At 41.5% G+C, this 22,778-nt stretch overlaps 1 protein-coding gene across 11 annotated transcripts in view; it reads right to left on the bottom strand.

Annotated features, from left to right (window-relative positions):
- Nucleotides 1-22,778, bottom strand: part of CFAP99 (cilia and flagella associated protein 99) — a 207,489-nt gene that overhangs the window by 157,207 nt on the left and 27,504 nt on the right. The window lies entirely within an intron of this gene.

Consider the following 22,778-nt stretch of genomic DNA (forward strand, 5'->3'; position numbering starts at 1 on the left):
GTCTCTGGAAAAAAAATGCTACATTTAAGAAAAGGAGACTGTGGGTAGGACAGGATGACAGGGGTACTAGGAGACTAGCCAAGACACAGCATAGCTAAGGTATAAATATATAAATACAGATTCTAGAAATTGTAAGATTTCTTGGCATCGTGGACCCAAACGAGACATGTCATGCTAGATTCAAAGTGCTGGTTTTGACCTATAAAGCCCTACACGGCATGGGACCGCAATACCTGGTGGAACGCCTCTCCCAATATGAACCTACCCGTACACTGCGCTCAACATCTAAGGCCCTCCTCCGAGTGCCATCCCATCGAGAAGCTCGGAGGGTGGTGACTAGAACTAGGGCCTTTTCAGTGGTGGCCCCCGAACTGTGGAACAGTCTCCCTGATGAGGTGCACCTGGCGCCGATGCTACTATCTTTTCGGCGCCAGGTGAAAACCTTTTTATACTCCCAGGCATTTTAAAGTGTATTTTAACAGTATTTCACTATTATCTTGTATTCTGGACGTTGTTTGGTTCATTTATTGTTTGTTTGTTTTTGGTTCTTGATTTATTGTATTTATACACTGTGCTTGTTTTATCTTTTATGTACACCGCCCAGAGAGCCTTCGGGCTTAGGGCGGTATATAAATTAAATTAAATAAATAAATAAAAATAAATTGTGTGTATCCCCCCCCCGCAAAAAAAAGGAGAGAACTGACTGAGACAAATCAGCAAAGTATTTCCTTGGATAAGGAGGCAAGGTGTAGGCCCCGAGCCCGAGCTGAACCACCCGACATGAACTACCAGCAGCAGCAGCAGCAGCAGCAGCAGCTGAGCAAGCCCAAGGACATGGAGATGGAAGAGCAGCCATGTAATTTAGCAGTCATCTTGATACTTGAAGCTGGCAATAGGTACTTCCAGGCACTGGGAACATACCAACTGCTGTGGCAATAGCGCAGCCTGTGCAACCACTTTGACAGAACTACAACTCTCAAAAACATCTGGAGGGCTATATCCCTTCCTTCAGGATCCCAGATTGCACGGCAGTTTCTAAGTATATTCAATCAAATATGGAGGTTTAAGAACTCTTGCATATGGGGACATTGGGATAGGTCAGACAAAAGCCTAAAAAGGGCTTATGTATTTTTTTTAATAGGCATAAAATGTTGGCAAGAACATCTTAATGGATTACCCATGGAAATGTTGCTAAATCTAAAATGTATTGCTTTCATTGATTATTTATTAATTGAAATGTAAGCCTCAGAAGTAAAACCAATTCTGTGTATGCCTTTAAGTAAATCTATTGATGTTTGTGTGAAGATTATTAATATGGGGATGAATGTGGAAAAGAGTAATTGGTATTGGTATTATTGATTGAATGTTCATGTTATTTTTAAAATATGATTTTGATTTATCTATTGTATGCATTGTATTTTTACTGTATATTTCTTTTTTTTTACAATAATTTTTATTCAAATTTTCATAAAACATACAAAACAAAATCATAAAACATTCAAAGACAAAAAACAAAACAAAACAAAAATGATTAAACAAAAAAATAAAATGTTGACTTCCCATTTGTCACAGATCAAATCAGTTGTAGGTCTACAATATATAACAATCCTGTCTCTTAAATTATATTATAAAATCACTTTCCTTCAGTAGTTATCTTAATTAATCATCAAATCTCATAAACATGACTTTATTCTTTCCACAAAAAGTCAAAGAGAGGTTTCAATTCTTTAAGAAATATATCTATCCATTTTTCTCCAAATAAACATGTCGATTAATCCATCTCAATAATAATAATAATCTTATTGTCATAACCATAGTCCAAATAAACATATCGATTAATCCATCTCATCAAAATCTGTTAGGTCCAATAATTTCAATAGCCATTATTCCATTATCCATATTAATTCCATCTTCCATCTTCAATAGTCCTGTTAAGTCCAGTAATTTCAGTGTCCAATCTTCCATTATCAGTATTCCATAATAATAATGCTGTCATAGCCATAGTCATATAATAAGAGTCTGATGGGAATTTCCTCTATCCCAAATATTTTCTTGCCATCAATTCTGAATAAGTTGCTGAAATATTGTCATATCTGTGTTCTTCTTTTTTACAAAATGCACTGGCTCATCTCTTGAGAGTTTTTCCATTGTCACATGGCTGCAGTTAATTCCATAGATTTTCTCTATATCAAGCTCCATCACGTCATTCCAGTCCAGAAGATTATCCAAGCCATTGATAACTTTATCTCTAATATCTTCATTAATTTCTTCAGAGATAACGTTAAATTCCAAACAGTAGATTTTATTTCTAATATCCATAAACTCCAGATCTTTTTCCAATTCCACATTTGTTCCAATCTCCAGGGCTTGTATCTTCCCTTTATTTTTTCTTTTCTCATCTCTGATCTCATTCTCCTCTCTCACAGGATCCCCTATTTCTTTAAGCTCCTGCGTCATTTTGCTCAGTTCAATTTTCAGCTCCTTACTGCCCTGTCGCAGGGTTTGTTTCGTTATCTCAATCTCATCCATTATTTTCTGAAACATAATTACTTCCAGATTCTCAGCCACTTTCTTGATTGCCATTTTTAAAACCACGAAAACAAAACAAAAATAAAGAAGAACCACTTCTTATTTCAGCAACAATTGGGTTAATATTCCAGGCTTGATGACATCACAGTATAAACAGAGCAGCCTGCCTTATCTCTCTATGTTCAAGAACACAAAACAAATTTAGTTCCCAGCATCAAAACAGTTAGTGGCGTCGTGAAGAAGCAGATTCGTCGAAATAAAATAGACCAAAAAGAGAATAGTCCCAGACAATATAATGTTCCTCGGAATAGAAATCCCTCTTCTGTTTATATCTTTAGAATGCACTTCCAGGACAGCTTTTTGCAATAGAAACAGAGATAAGCTGTTAATTTCGTGAATAACAGAGAAGAGTTATAGCTCACCCAGAAGTTCTTTAAAGCTGATTCATTTGACAAATCTCTTTTTGCTGCAACAATTTAAACCAAGTAAAAAAAAAAAATAGAAAGAAGGGTGCTTGCCTGTTAGTCCGTTTTCTCTTTGAAGAAAAGATAAACGTATCGCATTAATCAGATAGAGCTTGTTCGGAAGTCCGTCCGGCATTGCTGGCTGGACCTTTTCTCATAAATTAATGAAATCCAGTCCTCCCAACAAAAACAGGCTTTTGAGGTTGATCTCTACGTTTCTCCCTGCCCGGGAGAAATTTCATCAGTCAAAAAAAAAAATGTTCTGACTGATTTATATCTGAATAAGCTTCTTTTGAGGCGGGAGCCCGTCTCAAACGCAGGCACAAGCGAAGTCACCCTTCCCGGAAGTCTATACGATGTATTGTTTTTACTATTGTAAGTCACCTAGAGTGTCCACTAACCTGGACAGATAGGCGACCAATAAATAAAATTTATTATTATTATTATTATTATTATTATTATTATTATTATTATTAATACATGAACTGGAACCAGAGGAGCTCCAACTTACAACATTGTATTCCCAACTCCAGGATACTGAGCGAGTGATGATCATTAATAAACTGCGTCACTTAATCCAGCGACTTGAGGATATGAATCCGGATGCGAGTTCTGCAGGAAAAAATTCCTCCTCCTTCTCAGTTGTTGTGGTACTTCTTCCACATTTACCCAAGCCAGCTCCACCCATCACTAAACAGGCAGCCTTACCTAAATCATCCGGACCAATCTTTTTGGATAACACAGGTTCCCTAAATCAAATTGAGGTACTTCATTGACACCCTTCCTCAATAAGACCTTTTTTTTCTGGATTATGCTCCACTCCTCCCCAATACAGATCAGAAACGTTGTCTGACCCCCCTTTACTTTTCTTATCGTGGAATATAGCAGGATGGAATGCCAAGCAAAACAGTTTAGATCTAATTGACTATTTGAACCAACATGACATAGTCCTTCTCCAGGAGACCTGGTCCACTCAAAATTTACTCCTGGATGGCTTCATTTCCGCTGTATTACCGGCAGTAATACAGTAACCCTCTACGGCCAATCATCCTGGCAGAGCTAAAGGTGGTTTGGCAATACTGATCTCCACGTCACTGACTGTACAGTTTAAGACCATACCTCCATGTCAAAACCTTGCGATGGCTGTCTTATTGACCTTTCACACTCTATCTCTTCTTCTAATTAATGTTTATCTCCCTCCCCTTGTGACAAATTCACACACTGACAAATTATGGAATGATATGGACAATTACATTATAGACCTGGAATCTGCATTCCCCAAGGCTTCACTAATCATCATGGGCGATCTCAGTGCCAGGATTGGCCTTAACAATGACAGTCTCTTTGCCTCAAAACTGTGGGAGGGTGAGGAAAATCAACACTTTTTCCCTGTATTTAATAGAACTTCAAAGGATTCCAGGGTAAATCACTCTGGAATTTGTTTAACCCGTTTAGTTGGGAGACATAATCTTACTATTCTTAACGGTCTAAATCTGTTGGAGAGTCATGCAGAATATACCCATATATCCAGCAAAGGAAGTAGTGTTATCGATTATGTAATTACTTCCCACCAGCTTCTAAACCGAATTGTAAACTTTACAGTAGGCATGAGATTAGACAGCGACCATCTTCCTCTTTTGCTCTCATTCCAGATAAACGAGAAGAGCCGCCTTGCTGCGGAGCACAATGTGGTGGCAAATACAGCAAATTATACATATATGAGAGCTACCTGGTCCCCTCAAGTAGCAGACAAGATAGTAACTTTTATCTCTTCATCCACTGCTTTGGACACCCGAGAACAACTAGGGAAAACCTCCAATCCCCAAGCAGCCTTAAATGCCTATCACTCACTGACTGGGGCTTTAAAATCACTTTTAACTTCCAACCCCCCTTTCAGGCCAACTCCAGGAACAAATCTATGAGCTGCCGGCCCCAGGTGGTTTGATGCAGAGTGCCTGTCCATCAAGAGGTTGCTAAAACAGATATACTTAGAATATCGACAGCTCAATGCCCATACCTTGCCACCCGAATACTTCCATATCAAAAAGAAATATAAATCCCTAATTGTTACTAAAAAGAGGCAAGCTCAATATGAGGATTGGAAACTGCTAATCCACGCTGCTAAGACCAAAAACTCTAATAGTTTCTGGTCTTTGGTCAACGGTTCCATGAGGACCTTTAACCTCGCGCCGTGCAATATCTCTCCCCTAACGTGGGAACTCTATTTCAGTGCCTCCAACAAAACTATTCTTTATAGCCTACCTAAGATCCCCCTCATTTCTGATCTTGATAACCTTCCAACCTGGCCTCCTGTCACACAGACTGAAATTATTGACCTGATTGACGACCTAAAACTGGCCAAAGCTCCGGGCAGTGATAGTATACCCCCGGAACTTCTGAAACACCACAAGGATTGGTGGGCCCATGCTGGCAAACTTTTTCACCCTGATAAACAATACTGGACAGTTCCCTGAGACCTGGTATGAGGCTATAGTTATCCCTATCTACAAGAAAGGTCCCAAAGACGATCCTTCTAGTTACAGGCCAATCAGCCTCCTCTTGGTCGTACAGTATTTTTACTGTATATTTCTTATGTAATTTTTTTTGTAATATGTTTTATAATTAGGGTTGCCAGGCTCAGGGCCTGAGCATGATTCTGTATCTTTAAGAGAAAAGAAAATTCAGCCAAGTGCAGGTTTTCTTGAAACACTGTAATGGAAAAAAACCACAAGGTGGAATTCTCCCTTCCCCCTGCACAACTTTTAAAGATACGGAAGACCTCTTGGTTGCCAGGCCCAGTTCACAGGTGCTATGCATTTTTCTTCCATATATTTTGTTGGAGTGGTTTTTCACAAAGGTTTCTCCATTTGTACTATGTCTTTTAGGAAATGGGTTGTTTATAGTCAGGTGGAAAGTCTAGGATGTGCATTTATCCATGAGTTGTGCAACACGTTTGTAGTTTTTATTAAAAAGTCATTTATTCTGGTCAATGTTAGTCAATGGGCTTACTTTTTATGTTGGCAATAATTTTGGGGCTTTATTTTGGTTACCTTAGCCTATAGAGCAGGTGTTGGGAACCTTTGCCCCTCCAGATGTTGCTGAACTACAACTCCCATCATCTCTGGCCATTGGCCATGCTTGCTGGGGCTTATCATCATCATCATCATCATCATCTTTATTTATACCCCACCCTTTTCCCAAAACTGGAACTCAAGGCAGCTTCCAGATAAAAGTAAGTACATATCATTAAGAACATATAAACATATAAAACATATAAACATATAAAAATCAGCATTAAAACAGAATTAAACTATTAAGATGTTAAAACCAATTAGCCATACACTTAAAATACTGCAACCCAGTTTAAGAGCATACAAGTAAAACAATAACATACAGCACCCTCTTCAATCACTACGCTTAAGGCCTTCAGTTCCGAAGGCCTGCCAGAAGAAAAAAGTCTTTAGCTGTCGGTGGAAGGACTGCACAGAGGAGGCCATTCTTGCCTCCCTAGGGAGGGAGTTCCAGAGCCTAGGGGCAGCCACCAAAAAGGCCCTATCTCGTGTCCCCACCAGTCGCACTTGTGAAGGTGTTGGGATTGAGAGAAGGGTCTCTCCTGAAGATCTCAGGGTCCGGGCAGCTAGGATGTTGACTAGGACCAATCGGTCTGCGCATATAACACCTGTCCTAGCTCATTTGCACTGGCTACCTATTTGTTTCCGAGCCAGATTCAAGGTGCTGGTTTTGACCTATAAAGCCCTACACGGTGTGGGACCGCAATACCTTGTGGAACGCCTCTCCTGCTACGAACCTACCCGTGCGCTTCATTCTGCATTTAAGGCCCTCCTCCGGGTGCCAACTCATCAAGAAGCCCGGAGGACTGCTACTAGATCTAGGGCCTTTTCTGTTGTGGCCCCCGAATTGTGGAATAGCCTACCTGAAGAGATATGCCTGGCGCCTACTGTACTTTCTTTTAGGCGCCAGGTTAAGACCTGGTTACACTCCCAGGCATTCTAATTTTAATTCTAATTCTAATCTTAATCTTAATTTTATTTAACTCTGTTTATATTTGTTGCATTTTGCTGATTGTGTTTATTCTGTTGTCTGATATTATTGTAATATTTGTATTTTAACTTTTTGTACACCGCCCAGAGAGCTGAATAGCTAAGGGCGGTTTATAAATGAAATAAATGAAATGAAATGAAATGAAATATAGGGAGATACGGTCTGACAGATAGCCTGGACCTAACTTATGGGAGTTGTAGTCCAACAACACCTGGAGGACCAAAGGTTCCCCACCCCTGCTCTACAAATACAGAAGCTTGCTGTTGCTAGGCAGGATTCTCACAGGTCAGGCAGCTTTGAAGAGTTTACAGATCAGGTAGATCGAGGTCAGAAGTGAACTTTGGACTTAATGTGATTTATTTTCTGCAGGAGAAGAAAAGAGTCTTGTGTGGCTTGTCATCACCCAGTTACTCCACTGGCAGGAAGACATCTTCGGGCAGGGCTTACCTGAGTGAGCTGGGCAACTTCTCCCCAGATTAGCTTGTCGTACAGCTGACCTCTTTATTAAGTAGGGACCTGCACTATCTTGCCTGTAGGTTTGCAACTTGGGAGAACCGCTGCCCCTTAGCTGATGTGGAAGGAGTGAACTCAGGGGTGGGCTAATTCTAGTAGTCATAGCCTTCCTGAGCCTTCCTGAGCAATGGCATAAAATGGTTATCATGGAAGGGGTGCATAGAGACTTGCTTCTTCACATCAGAATCCTCTCTTCGTTTTACTCAGTATCCTATATACTGCTACGATACCCATTCTCTATTAATCTATCTTAATCTATTTTCCTGTAGATTCCAGTAGTGGATTAAATGGGTCTAAATGTGGTAGCCAACCTGTCTCCTAAGGGTATTGTGCATATCTGGAGAGAACTGAGGTTGTACAGATACACTGGAAGACTGAACCTTATTGATTACAATCTGAGGTTCAACAGACATTAGGGATTGACTTGTTAGGATTAAATTTGTTGAAATATAGGCTAGCGAAGCCTCCTCTTAGTTGTCTAATCAATGAAGGAGTGAAGGAAATTTGGGAGGGGCATGTTTATGGCAGACATGGCAGAAGAGGGAATAGTAACATGTAAAACTTGGAAGTATAGGACTGATGCACTGATGCTGTTGTAGTACCTCCTGTTGGCGACATGGAGTCGCACCAGCCACCCCTCCTAACAGTGGACCTATATTAAGTTGCTGCTGTTGCAATGGTGAACCAGAGGGGACAGCAGAGATACCAATATAGGTTGCTGTAACATTGACTGGCTATAGGTGGCAGCATCCTTAATGCAAATCTGTATAGGTTTAACTGGATGCCTAAGGAGGGCAGATTGCAAACACAACAAGTTTTCCCCCATTAGAAATAGAACAAGATTGAACCTGTGGATCTGGAGCTGGCCCGTATTCCCCCTCTTCCCCAGACAGCTCCGCATCATGCATCAGCTTGAGGCAAGCCTGTCTCTACTCCTGCGTTGCTGCAGCCATGTTACTGCAGGCATCTCTGGCATGTCACCTTTCTTCACCTGCCAGTTACTACAGAAATACTTGGGCAGTGTTGTGCTGTTACCTCTGTTTGTTGGGTGATCCAACATGTCAGGTGCTGCTCTTTGCACCATTAGCATTTGACATGCTTTATAAACTCCTTCTCCTCACCCCCACCTGGAGCTCGCCTGGCTTCAGCCAAGGCCCCAGCTGCAGCTTTCTTAGAGGCATTTGGCATGGTTTCAGAAATTAAACGGAATTAATTAAGGGGGATTAATTTGCAGGGAGACAATCAGAGTATCAAAATGAATTTATAAACCTGACTCAACTGAGGTGGTGGTTGTTTAGTAAATTATGCAGAGGCCTGTAGTGATACTAGCCTTTTAAAAATCAAATTCTCCCATTGGTTAAGTTGTGCCAAAAGTTAACATACTAACAGAGTAGTTAGGGAGCAACACTGCCCACCCCCAGCTTGGCACCTCCTATCTCAACCTCTGGATTCCGGGTAGGAAGGGAACAGGAAGAGTAGAAGGAAATGTAGACTTTTCCCCTTGAGTCTTGTGGCCGCCAAGAGCCCAAAATCAGCCTTGGTCAGCATTGGCATCTGCTCTTACCTTGAGAATGCAGGCATTATCTGCAAGCCCTCTGATGGAGTTATGGCCAAAACAATGAGAGGCATGAGGGTAGATCCTGCAGCCTTTTAAACATAAGGAGGAGACATCCAAGAGGGTCTGGGCTGACTGGCTGAATGTCAGTTGAAGCCATCTAAAAGACATTGGAGGTGGTCTCGGATGTATTGTTGAGATCCCCCAGACTGTTGGTACTGGGGGATGTCAACATCCATGCTGAGACCACCTTGTCCGGGGCGGCTCAGGACTTCATGGCCTCCATGACAACCATGGGGCTGTCCCAATATATTACTGGCCCAACACATGTATAAAATAAATAATAAAATAAAATTTTATTTGTTAGTCGCCTATCTGTCCGAGCTAACGGACACTCTAGGTGACTTACAGCAATGCAAAATACAATATATAAATCAATATACAGTCAACAAACCATAACATCAATTAATCTAAAAACATCCTTCAGTTAGTACACCATAAAAACTAGTTCACCCCAGAAATCCCATAGGCCTGCCTGAATAGCCAGGTCTTTAAGGCTCGGCGAAAACCCATCAGGGAGGAGGCATGTCGAAGGTCCAAAGGGAGCGAGTTCCAGAGGGTGGGGGCCACAATCGAAAATGCCCTCTCTCTGGTCCACACCAGCCTAGCTGTTTTGACCGGTGGGACCGAGAGAAGGTCTTGTGAGGCTGATCTTGTTTGGCGGCATAATTGGTGATACTGGAGGCATTCCTTCAGATAAACTGGGCCGAAACCGTATAGGGTTTTAAAGGTCAATACCAACACCTTGAATTGGGCCCGGTAAACAACTGGTAACCAGTGTAGATCTACCAACACTGGGGTGATATGATCCCGGTGACGGCTCTGCTTTATCAAGGGTGCTGCCGCATTCTGTACCAGCTGCAGTTTCCGGACCGTTTTCAAGGGTAGCAGGGCATACTCTAGATTTGGTTTTCGCAACTGGACACGGGATGGTGATCTGAATGTGGAGAGCCTTACATCAGTTCCTTTGTCATGGACAGATCACCGCTTGTTGAAGTTTAGATTTACAGCGGCTTCTCCCCTATGCAAGGGTGGAGGACCTATTAAGATGGTCCGCCCCCAGAGACTAATGAATCTGGATGGTTTTCAAAGGGCTCTGGGGAGTTTTCCGGCTGATAGGGTTGGCGCTCCTGTCAAAACCCTGGTTGAACTGTGGAATACAGAAATGACCCGGGCAGTTGACACGATCGCTCCTGTGCGCCCTCTCCTGTGTAGAGCTCATACAGCTCCATGGTATACTTTGGAGCTGAGAGCGATGAAGCAATATAGGAGGCGGCTTGGATATATAGGAGTGCAGATGGAGACGAACTCCTGATGGATGCAATCACGCACTGGTAAGTGCTTATACCAAGTTGTATTTAGGGGCACTGAGAGCAGCAAAGAAGCAATATTTTGCTGCCACTATTAAATCATCCATCTGCTGTCCAGCGGAGCTTTTTAAAATTGTCCGAGGACTATTACATTCTGGCCCTAGGGACATGGTAGGACCATCTGAAGCCCGCTGTAATGCATTTGCTAAACACTTCCAGGAAAAAATCTTTTGCATCCGCCGGGACTTGGACTCCAATGTTATAACACTTGAATCAAAGGAGGTATCCGGAACACAGCCTTGTCCTGACTTATTGGATGAATTTCAGTTGGTGCAGCTTGAGGACGTTGACAAGGTGCTTGGACAGGTGCATCCAACCACTTCTGTATTGGATCCTTGGCCCTCTTGGCTAATAAAAGCTAGCAGGGATGGAACAGCCGGCTGGGGCAGGGAAGTGATTAATGCCTCATTGCGAGAGGGAAGGGTTGCTGACTGCCTAAAAGAGGCGGTAGTAAGACCGCTTCTGAAGAAATCTTCCCTGGACCCAGAAAACTTTAACAATTATAGGCCGGTAGCAAATGTTCCATTCTTGGGCAAGGTCCTGGAACGAGTGGTTGCGGACCAGCTCCAGACACTCTTGGATGAGATAGATTATCTGGATCCATTTCAATCGGGTTTCAGGCCCGGGTTCGGCACAGAGACAGCCTTGGTCGCCCTGTACGATGACCTTTGTCGGGAGAAAGACGGGGGAGTGTAACTCTGTTGATTCTCCTTGATTTATCTGCGGCCTTTGATACCATCGATCATGGTATCCTTCTGGGGAGACTCGCTGATCTGGGAGTTGGAGGTACTGCTTGGCAGTGGTTCTGCTCCTACTTGGCGGGTCGGCTCCAGAAGGTAGTGCATGGGGAATATCGCTCGGCACCCTGGGCTCTCCAGTATGGAGTTCTGCAGGGGTCAGTTCTATCCCCCATGCTTTTTAACATCTACATGAAGCCACTAGGTGCGGTCATCAGGAGTTTTGGAGTGCATTGTCATCAGTATGCTGATGACACGCAGCTCTACTCCTCCTTTTCGTCCTTTTCAGGTGAGGCTGTCAATGTGCTGAACCGGTGCCTGATCACGACAATGGACTGGATGAGAGCTAACAAACTGAGGCTTAATCCAGACAAGACTGAAATGCTGTTAGTGGGTAGTTCTTCTGACCAGATGGTGGATGTTCATCCTGTCCTGGATGGGGTTGCACTCCCCCTGAAGGAGCAGGTTCATAGTTTGGGCGTTCTTTTAGAACCGTCCTTGTCACTTGAGGCTCAGGTAGCCTTGGTAGCACGGAACGCTTTCTACCAACTTTGGTTGGTGGCCCAGCTACATCCCTATCTGGATAGAGACAATCTCGCTTCAGTTGTTCATGCTCTGATAACCTCTAAATTAGATTACTGTAATGCGCTCTACGTGGGGCTGCCTTTGAAGACGGTTTGGAAACTGCAGCTCGTGCAACATGCAGCAGCCAGATTGGTAACAGGGGCCAGGCGGTCCGAACATATAACACCGATTCTGGCCTGCTTGCACTGGCTGCCTTTATGTTTCTGGGCCCGATTCAAGGTGCTGGTTTTAACCTATAAAGCCTTACACGGCCTGGGACCACAATACCTGATGGAACGTCTCTCCCGATATGAACCTACCTGTACACTTCGTTCAACATCGAAGGCCCTCCTCCGGGTGCCTACTCAGAGGGAAGCCCGGAGGATGGTAACCAGAAAAAGGGCTTTCTCAGTGGTGGCCCCCGAATTATGGAACGATAGATAGATAAGTTTATTGCGGTCATCAGACCCAAACAAGCAGGTTACAAAATGCAAGGAACACACAGGGTAATATGCATTGATAAAAGTAATAAAACCAGAAAATAAAATAAATAAAACTATCATGATAAAAGTTTGGAACGCTGAGCTTGAGTGGCATGGACAAATTTAGCTACAGAGATCGTGATAGGTCTGTCCGAGCCAGCCAAGCAAATACATAGTAGACACTCAGGAGATTTATTGGGGAACTTTTGGATAATTGGAAATATGTATTGAGAGCGTTGTTGCAAATACAGTGGACAGTCAAAAAGTACATGTTCGAGAGTTTCTATACCACCCGAATTACAGGGGCAACTACGTTGATCATAGGCAATTCCCTGAAATCTACCTTCCAACAGAGCTGAATATAAGCAGTTGAACCTGGCCTTTGCAAAAGCGTGCCGGTATTTTGGGACGAATAAGAAGTCTAGGTATTGAGCATGGTGCAATGGATCGAAATTCAGATTATGCTGCAATGGAGAGCAGACTTTAGCTGCTGCGCAGATAGAGTTTTGCTGGTCTATGTCCCATAAATGGGAGCATATGATGCCTTTAGCCGATGCAATATCTTGGGTGGTTAGATACTGTAGAGAGAGACCTAGCCGAAGAAGTTTGGCATGAAAAGATTTCATCCAAGGAGAGAGGTACGAATCGTTCCATACGAGTGCTAGGTAGCTAGGGGGGTAATTATAAAACAGTTTAAACCAGAAGTTAAAGGCGATAAGCCAAGCTTGACACTCTAACGAGGCCAAGCCAGCTTCTAATCTGAGGGCAGTGTTTGGTACACAGCTAGGAAACGCAAAAATCCTATGTAGAAAGGATGAGAGAACTGACACTATTGTGGTGTTATAGGCCATAATCCAGAGAGGGACTCCGAATAATAATTGCGGGATAATCTTGGCATTAAAGACCTTGAGTACTGCAGGGATAAAATGGCCCCCTTTGGTATAGAAATATCGTAATAGGCTTTTAAGTGTAGATCGGGCTCTAAGGACTGCCGCACGGATGTGGGGCGTCCAAGAGAGGGAGGGGTTAAACATAATTCCCAGGTATTTATAGGACGTAACTTGGTCAATTTGATGACCATTTATTGACCAAGCAGAAATTATAGGACACTTTGTAAAGGCCATAATTTTGGTTTTAGAAAAATTAATAATTAGATGGTTCTCCTCACAATATGCCATAAAAGTTCGAAGTAGGCGCTTGAGACCGATTTTAGTATAGGATAGCAGGGCCGCATCGTCTGCGTATAACAGAATGGGACATCTAAGGTCGCTTACTTTGGGAGAATGGTGATTGGAGGAATGACATCTTATTCCCAGATCATTTAAAAAAAGGTTAAAAAATACAGGTGCCAGGACACAGCCCTGCCTGACTCCGTTTGATATGGGAATCGAATTTGTCAGACCCCCATCGCGTCCACATCTGACTCGCAGGGAGGTATTCAGATGCAGGTTGCGAATAAGGAACAGCAATCTTCTGTCGATTGATGTATTTGCCAATTTGGACCACAGTTTGTCTCTTGGGAAGGAATCAAACGCAGACTTTAGGTCAACAAAGGCTACATATAGGCCGCATCCAATTTGGTTTCTATACTTGCCTGCCAGATGGTATAAAAGTAGGCAGTGATCCAGGACAGATCTTCCCCTCCTGAAGCCTGCTTGCTCCCAGCCCAAGATGTTATTTTCGTCTATCCATGTTGTAAGTTTCTTCCTCAAAAAGCTGGCATAAAGTTTCCCTACGACCAAGAGGAGGCTGATTGGCCTGTAACTAGAAGGATCGTCTTTGGGACCTTTCTTGTAGATAGGGATAACTATAGCCTCATACCAGGTCTCAGGGAACTGTCCAGTATTGTTTATCAGGGTGAAAAAGTTTGCCAGCATGGGCCCACCAATCCTTGTGGTGTTTCAGAAGTTCCGGGGGTATACTATCACTGCCCGGAGCTTTGGCCAGTTTTAGGTCGTCAATCAGGTCAATAATTTCAGTCTGTGTGACAGGAGGCCAGGTTGGAAGGTTATCAAGATCAGAAATGAGGGGGATCTTAGGTGGGCTATAAAGAATAGTTTTGTTGGAGGCACTGAAATAGAGTTCCCACGTTAGGGGAGAGATATTGCACGGCGCGAGGTTAAAGGTCCTCATGGAACCGTTGACCAAAGACCAGAAACTATTAGAGTTTTTGGTCTTAGCAGCGTGGATTAGCAGTTTCCAATCCTCATATTGAGCTTGCCTCTTTTTAGTAACAATTAGGGATTTATATTTCTTTTTGATATGGAAGTATTCGGGTGGCAAGGTATGGGCATTGAGCTGTCGATATTCTAAGTATATCTGTTTTAGCAACCTCTTGATGGACAGGCACTCTGCATCAAACCACCTGGGGCCGGCAGCTCATAGATTTGTTCCTGGAGTTGGCCTGAAAGGGGGGTTGGAAGTTAAAAGTGATTTTAAAGCCCCAGTCAGTGAGTGATAGGCATTTAAGGCTGCTTGGGGATTGGAGGTTTTCCCTAGTTGTTCTCGGGTGTCCAAAGCAGTGGATGAAGAGATAAAAGTTACTATCTTGTCTGCTACTTGAGGGGACCAGGTAGCTCTCATATATGTATAATTTGCTGTATTTGCCACCACATTGTGCTCCGCAGCAAGGCGGCTCTTCTCGTTTATCTGGAATGAGAGCAAAAGAGGAAGATGGTCGCTGTCTAATCTCATGCCTACTGTAAAGTTTACAATTCGGTTTAGAAGCTGGTGGGAAGTAATTACATAATCGATAACACTACTTCCTTTGCTGGATATATGGGTATATTCTGCATGACTCTCCAACAGATTTAGACCGTTAAGAATAGTAAGATTATGTCTCCCAACTAAACGGGTTAAACAAATTCCAGAGTGATTTACCCTGGAATCCTTTGAAGTTCTATTAAATACAGGGAAAAAGTGTTGATTTTCCTCACCCTCCCACAGTTTTGAGGCAAAGAGACTGTCATTGTTAAGGCCAATCCTGGCACTGAGATCGCCCATGATGATTAGTGAAGCCTTGGGGAATGCAGATTCCAGGTCTATAATGTAATTGTCCATATCATTCCATAATTTGTCAGTGTGTGAATTTGTCACAAGGGGAGGGAGATAAACATTAATTAGAAGAAGAGATAGAGTGTGAAAGGTCAATAAGACAGCCATCGCAAGGTTTTGACATGGAGGTATGGTCTTAAACTGTACAGTCAGTGACGTGGAGATCAGTATTGCCAAACCACCTTTAGCTCTGCCAGGATGATTGGCCGTAGAGGGTTACTGTATTACTGCCGGTAATACAGCGGAAATGAAGCCATCCAGGAGTAAATTTTGAGTGGACCAGGTCTCCTGGAGAAGGACTATGTCATGTTGGTTCAAATAGTCAATTAGATCTAAACTGTTTTGCTTGGCATTCCATCCTGCTATATTCCACGATAAGAAAAGTAAAGGGGGGTCAGACAACGTTTCTGATCTGTATTGGGGAGGAGTGGAGCATAATCCAGAAAAAAAAGGTCTTATTGAGGAAGGGTGTCAATGAAGTACCTCAATTTGATTTAGGGAACCTGTGTTATCCAAAAAGATTGGTCCGGATGATTTAGGTAAGGCTGCCTGTTTAGTGATGGGTGGAGCTGGCTTGGGTAAATGTGGAAGAAGTACCACAACAACTGAGAAGGAGGAGGAATTTTTTCCTGCAGAACTCGCATCCGGATTCATATCCTCAAGTCGCTGGATTAAGTGACGCAGTTTATTAATGATCATCACTCGCTCAGTATCCTGGAGTTGGGAATACAATGTTGTAAGTTGGAGCTCCTCTGGTTCCAGTTCATGTATTAATAATAATAATAATAATAATAATAATAATAAATTTTATTTATTGGTCGCCTATCTGTCCAGGTTAGTGGACACTCTAGGTGACTTACAATAGTAAAAACAATACATAGTATAGACTTCCGGGAAGGGTGACTTCGCTTGTGCCTGCGTTTGAGACGGGCTCCCGCCTCAAAAGAAGCTTATTCAGATATAAATCAGTCAGAACATTTTTTTTTTTTGACTGATGAAATTTCTCCCGGGCAGGGAGAAACGTAGAGATCAACCTCAAAAGCCTGTTTTTGTTGGGAGGACTGGATTTCATTAATTTATGAGAAAAGGTCCAGCCAGCAATGCCGGACGGACTTCCGAACAAGCTCTATCTGATTAATGCGATACGTTTATCTTTTCTTCAAAGAGAAAACGGACTAACAGGCAAGCACCCTTCTTTCTATTTTTTTTTTTACTTGGTTTAAATTGTTGCAGCAAAAAGAGATTTGTCAAATGAATCAGCTTTAAAGAACTTCTGGGTGAGCTATAACTCTTCTCTGTTATTCACGAAATTAACAGCTTATCTCTGTTTCTATTGCAAAAAGCTGTCCTGGAAGTGCATTCTAAAGATATAAACAGAAGAGGGATTTCTATTCCGAGGAACATTATATTGTCTGGGACTATTCTCTTTTTGGTCTATTTTATTTCGACGAATCTGCTTCTTCACGACGCCACTAACTGTTTTGATGCTGGGAACTAAATTTGTTTTGTGTTCTTGAACATAGAGAGATAAGGCAGGCTGCTCTGTTTATACTGTGATGTCATCAAGCCTGGAATATTAACCCAATTGTTGCTGAAATAAGAAGAGGTTCTTCTTTATTTTTGTTTTGTTTTCGTGGTTTTAAAAATGGCAATCAAGAAAGTGGCTGAGAATCTGGAAGTAATTATGTTTCAGAAAATAATGGATGAGATTGAGATAACGAAACAAACCCTGCGACAGGGCAGTAAGGAGCTGAAAATTGAACTGAGCAAAATGACGCAGGAGCTTAAAGAAATAGGGGATCCTGTGAGAGAGGAGAATGAGATCAGAGATGAGAAAAGAAAAAATAAAGGGAAGATACAAGCCCTGGAGATTGGAACAAATGTGGAATTGGAAAAAGATCTGGAGTTTATGGATATTAGAAATAAAATCTACTGTTTGGAATTTAACGTTATCTCTGAAGAAATTAATGAAGATATTAGAGATAAAGTTATCAATGGCTTGGATAATCTTCTGGACTGGAATGACGTGATGGAGCTTGATATAGAGAAAATCTATGGAATTAACTGCAGCCATGTGACAATGGAAAAACTCTCAAGAGATGAGCCAGTGCATTTTGTAAAAAAGAAGAACACAGATATGACAATATTTCAGCAACTTATTCAGAATTGATGGCAAGAAAATATTTGGGATAGAGGAAATTCCCATCAGACTCTTATTATATGACTATGGCTATGACAGCAAGATTATTATGGAATACTGATAATGGAAGATTGGACACTGAAATTACTGGACTTAACAGGACTATTGAAGATGGAAGATGGAATTAATATGGATAATGGAATAATGGCTATTGAAATTATTGGACCTAACAGATTTTGATGAGATGGATTAATCGATATGTTTATTTGGACTATGGTTATGACAATAAGATTATTATTATTATTGAGATGGATTAATCGACATGTTTATTTGGAGAAAAATGGATAGATATATTTCTTAAAGAATTGAAACCTCTCTTTGACTTTTTGTGGAAAGAATAAAGTCATGTTTATGAGATTTGATGATTAATTAAGATAACTACTGGAGGAAAGTGATTTTATAATATAATTTAAGAGACAGGATTGTTATATATTGTAGACCTACAACTGATTTGATCTGTGACAAATGGGAAGTCAACATTTTATTTTTTTGTTTAATCATTTTTGTTTTGTTTTGTTTTTTGTCTTTGAATGTTTTATGATTTTGTTTTGTATGTTTTATGAAAATTTGAATAAAAATTATTGTAAAAAAAAAGAAATATACAGTAAAAATACAATGCATACAATAGATAAATCAAAATCATATTTTAAAAATAACATGAACATTCAATCAATAATACCAATACCAATTACTCTTTTCCACATTCATCCCCATATTAATAATCTTCACACAAACATCAATAGATTTACTTAAAGGCATACACAGAATTGGTTTTACTTCTGAGGCTTACATTTCAATTAATAAATAATCAATGAAAGCAATACATTTTAGATTTAGCAACATTTCCATGGGTAATCCATTAAGATGTTCTTGCCAACATTTTATGCCTATTAAAAAAAATACATAAGCCCTTTTTAGGCTTTTGCCTGACCTATCCCAATGTCCCCATATGCAAGAGTTCTTAAGCCTCCATATTTGATTGAATATACTTAGAAACTACCGTGCAATCTGGGATCCTGAAGGAAGGGATATAGCCCTCCAGATGTTTTTGAGAGTTGTAGTTCTGTCAAAGTGGTTGCACAGGCTGCGCTATTGCCACAGCAGTTGGTATGTTCCCAGTGCCTGGAAGTACCTATTGCCAGCTTCAAGTATCAAGATGACTGCTAAATTACATGGCTGCTCTTCCATCTCCATGTCCTTGGGCTTGCTCAGCTGCTGCTGCTGCTGCTGCTGCTGCTGCTGGTAGTTCATGTCGGGTGGTTCAGCTCGGGCTCGGGGCCTACACCTTGCCTCCTTATCCAAGGAAATACTTTGCTGATTTGTCTCAGTCAGTTCTCTCCTTTTTTTTGCGGGGGGGGGGATACACACAATTTATTTTTATTTATTTATTTAATTTAATTTATATACCGCCCTAAGCCCGAAGGCTCTCTGGGCGGTGTACATAAAAGATAAAACAAGCACAGTGTATAAATACAATAAATCAAGAACTGGACTTAACAGGACTATTGAAGATGGAAGATGGAATTAATACGGATAATGGAATAATGGCTATTGAAATTATTGGACCTAACAGATTTTGATGAGATGAATTAATCGATATGTTTATTTGGACTATGGTTATGACAATAAGATTATTATTATTATTATTAACGAGATGGATTAATCGACATGTTTATTTGGAGAAAAATGGATAGATATATTTCTTAAAGAATTGAAACCTCTCTTTGACTTTTTGTGGAAAGAATAAAGTAATGTTTATGAGATTTGATGATTAATTAAGATAACTACTGGAGGAAAGTGATTTTATAATATAATTTAAGAGACAGGATTGTTATATATTGTAGACCTACAACTGATTTGATCTGCGACAATGGGAAGTCAACATTTTATTTTTTTGTTTAATCATTTTTGTTTTGTTTTGTTTTTTGTCTTTGAATGTTTTATGATTTTGTTTTGTATGTTTTATGAAAATTTGAATAAAAATTATTGTAAAAAAAAATACATAGTATACAACATAATAAACCAATAACATAATCATAATGTTTAGAACAATTCCAGTTAAAACCACATAAAAATTAATCCTCCCCCATTCCATAGGCCCGCAATAGCAGGAGCACTGAGTATTAATAACGACAGGGTTTGAGACCGAGTGGGAGAGTTTACAGAATCAGCAAAGGAGCTTGATATGGCAGGGCTAGAATGTAGGGAAGTCCTTGAGAGGTCAGATGTGGATAGCGACCCTGATCTCGTTTTGGTCCTCCTGGACAATTGTGAAGTTTTGATCGCTAATGGTAAAGGTGAGGCAGAGTTGAGGTAATAACGTTGCACTGTAAGGCCCCTAGCCATAAGCTTCTCCCTGAGGCGGTAAATTTGGTTTGTAATACCTGAGGAATGAAAAGTAATAATCAGACGCCAGTATTTTGAATTAGTAGTTACATTTACCATGGATCTAATATAGTTCGTGCGTTGAGATGGAGATAAAAGTTGCGCAAAGCATTTATCCAAAGAAGAAATGCTGGGGAGAAAAGACAATCGTCCTGTAAGCGCTGTGGTTAAGTGTCACTGCCAGTTTTCCAGGTTGTAAAACCAGGTTCCAGGGGCAATGTTGGCTGTTGACGAAGGTATGTCTTATAGATGGCTGGGACGTTTGTAGAAGAGCATATTCCTCATGTAACTTGTTTGAGTCTTCATAATTGGAAAAAGTATCCCGACGGTTTCCACTGGAGCCATTGTTGTGGAAGCTGTTATTTGATTTGGGCTCCTTTGAAGGATGCATTGTCATCTGGGCATCCAGGAGTTTGAACAGTGGTTTATAGTTCATTTTCCTATCCGGATTCAGTTTGGTGTTCTTAATATTTTTGGATTTCTTGGATCTTTTTGTATGCGTTTGCCTTCCCATGTTGGAGGAGTTTTCCTTTCGAAGCTTGTTTTTATTTTTAGTGATGGTTGCCAATGACGCCTCATGTTGGTAATTGGAGGGAGAGGAGTTGTAGCAGTTCCATGTTCCATCGTAATTTGGGGAAGGTAAGGTCCAAGCGTTTTCACCAGGGTAGTGAGCAGATTGTTTGTTTCAGCAATATAAGTTTTGAGCAGGCTCAGTTCTTGGAACAGAAGAGATTGCCAAGTTTTGTCAGAGGTCTTGGGAGGGGGGGGGGAGAAGACAATGAATAGTGTGCCAGTGAGCTCATCTCCGATAGTGGGCATCTCTGAGGTTTGTGATAGGAATCTATGGTAATCGCCTCTGATGGTGGCCCCTCGTTTACAGAGTTGGAGAAATGATTAAAGCCGGCATCTTTCAGCTCTTTGGCCAGACTCTTGGCAGCAACGCTAGCAATGTATGATTTAATTGAAAAAGGGTGATTCAGCGTCCATTCATGAGGTGTTTGGAGAGGAGGATTTGATGCCTGTACACTTGTAGGAGATGACAGAAAGTGTAAAGGGTCATGTACAGGTGAAAAGTAGCTCGAAATTTTAGACTGGAGTTTGTTTATCGATGGGGCGACTTCCAGACCTGTATTAAACTCCCGAGGGCATTGCTCTATGAGTGCCATTTGCGTTCGTAAATGCAGCAGTTAAAATCACTTAAGTAAAAATCTATTTCGTTCTCAGACCCGCATAAGGAGCCACTAATGAGTAAATTTAGCTCTGTAAAAGTTATGTTCAGTGAGTTGAATGAAGGCTATCGCAGACGTTACAGCTTGTTATTTGGCAGACAGAGAGAGAACTTTATGGCTGCAGCAGCAGACCAAGATTTATGAGACGTCTAATCTCATGGTTGCAGTCATCTGGGGAGTAAGTCTTTAAGACAGAAAATGCTAATGATTGAGAGCCTTATAATCCAATACTCAGAGGTCAAAAGAGGGGTAACTAGGCACAAAAAGTAGCAAAAAGCGGAGCAGAGATAAAAAACGTGTCTTACCGGAAGAGAAACTGGAAGTCTCCTCCCTTATTTGTCTTTTACTCAGTCCATGGTATGCGCAAAGCTCTCCTCCAACACAACATTTCATACGAGTTGATTTTTCTCTTATCCGCTTTTTTCACTGTCCAACTTTCACATCCATACACAGAGATCAGGAATACCATGGTCTGAATGATCCTGACTTTGGTGTTCAGTGATACATCTTTGCATTGTACCTCCCTGTGGAGGTACGCCTGGCACCAACATTATTATCTTTTCGACGCCAGGTTAAAACATTCCTTTTCTCCCAGGCATTTTAATAAATTTAATAATTTAATAATTTTAATTTTAACAGTTTAACATTTTAACATCTCAACTTATTTTTAGCATCTTAGTATGCTAGTATATTTGTATTTTAGTATGTTTAAATTGTTCTATAAATGGTTTTAATTGTATTTTTGCTGTCTTGCTTGTTGTGAACCGCCCAGAGAGCTTCGGCTATGGGGCGGTATAAAAATTTAATAAATAAATAAATAAATAAATAAATCTGGAGTAATGGGGATCTAGTCCACCAGTGTGGGGACAGCTGCAGCCATCCCTTCCCTGCTGTGAGGGTCCCGGTTTATCAGTCTCTCCAGAGCAGGGCTGTGGAGTCGGAGTCGTGGAGTCGGGAGCAATTTTGGGTGGAGTCGGAGTCGGAAGCAATTTTGGGTGGAGTCGGAGTCAGTAGAAATGTACCAACTCTGATTTCCAAATAAATGTTGATTGACAAGAAGCAATTTTGGGTGGAGTCGGAGTCAGACAGTAGAAAAATAGAGGAGTTGGAGTCAGAGTCAGACAGTAGAAAAATAGAGGAGTCAGAGTCAAAGGTTTGGCGTACAGACTCCACAGCCCTGCTCCAGAGCTGAGGCAATTCCCACCACATTTCCAAGTCTTGAGGGCCTGCAGCTGCCTACAAGGTGCCCATGAGGGCAGAAGTTATGGTGGCATGTAGGGAGGCCCCAGATTCCCTTTCACAGGCACCTGGTTCCCTTGATGGCATTGTAGCACTTAGTTATGTCTGACTGAAGACCAAATGCAGCCACTGAAAAATGCCTGAGGTCATCAGGATCCCTTCCACTTGCTGCAAGTTGGCGGTTGCCCCTCCTTTGTACTCTCAGGGTCCCTGCTTACCAGCATCTCCAGTTTTGTAGAAGCTTCTACCATATTCACTAACCTCATGGAGCCCCCTGCTCTCGCACAGTACGTATGGGGACAGAGGCTGCAGAGGTTGTGGGGAGGCTCCACAGC

Source organism: Rhineura floridana, chromosome 5, assembly GCF_030035675.1.
Source record: "Rhineura floridana isolate rRhiFlo1 chromosome 5, rRhiFlo1.hap2, whole genome shotgun sequence".
Classification (NCBI taxonomy): Eukaryota; Metazoa; Chordata; class Lepidosauria; order Squamata; family Rhineuridae; genus Rhineura; species Rhineura floridana.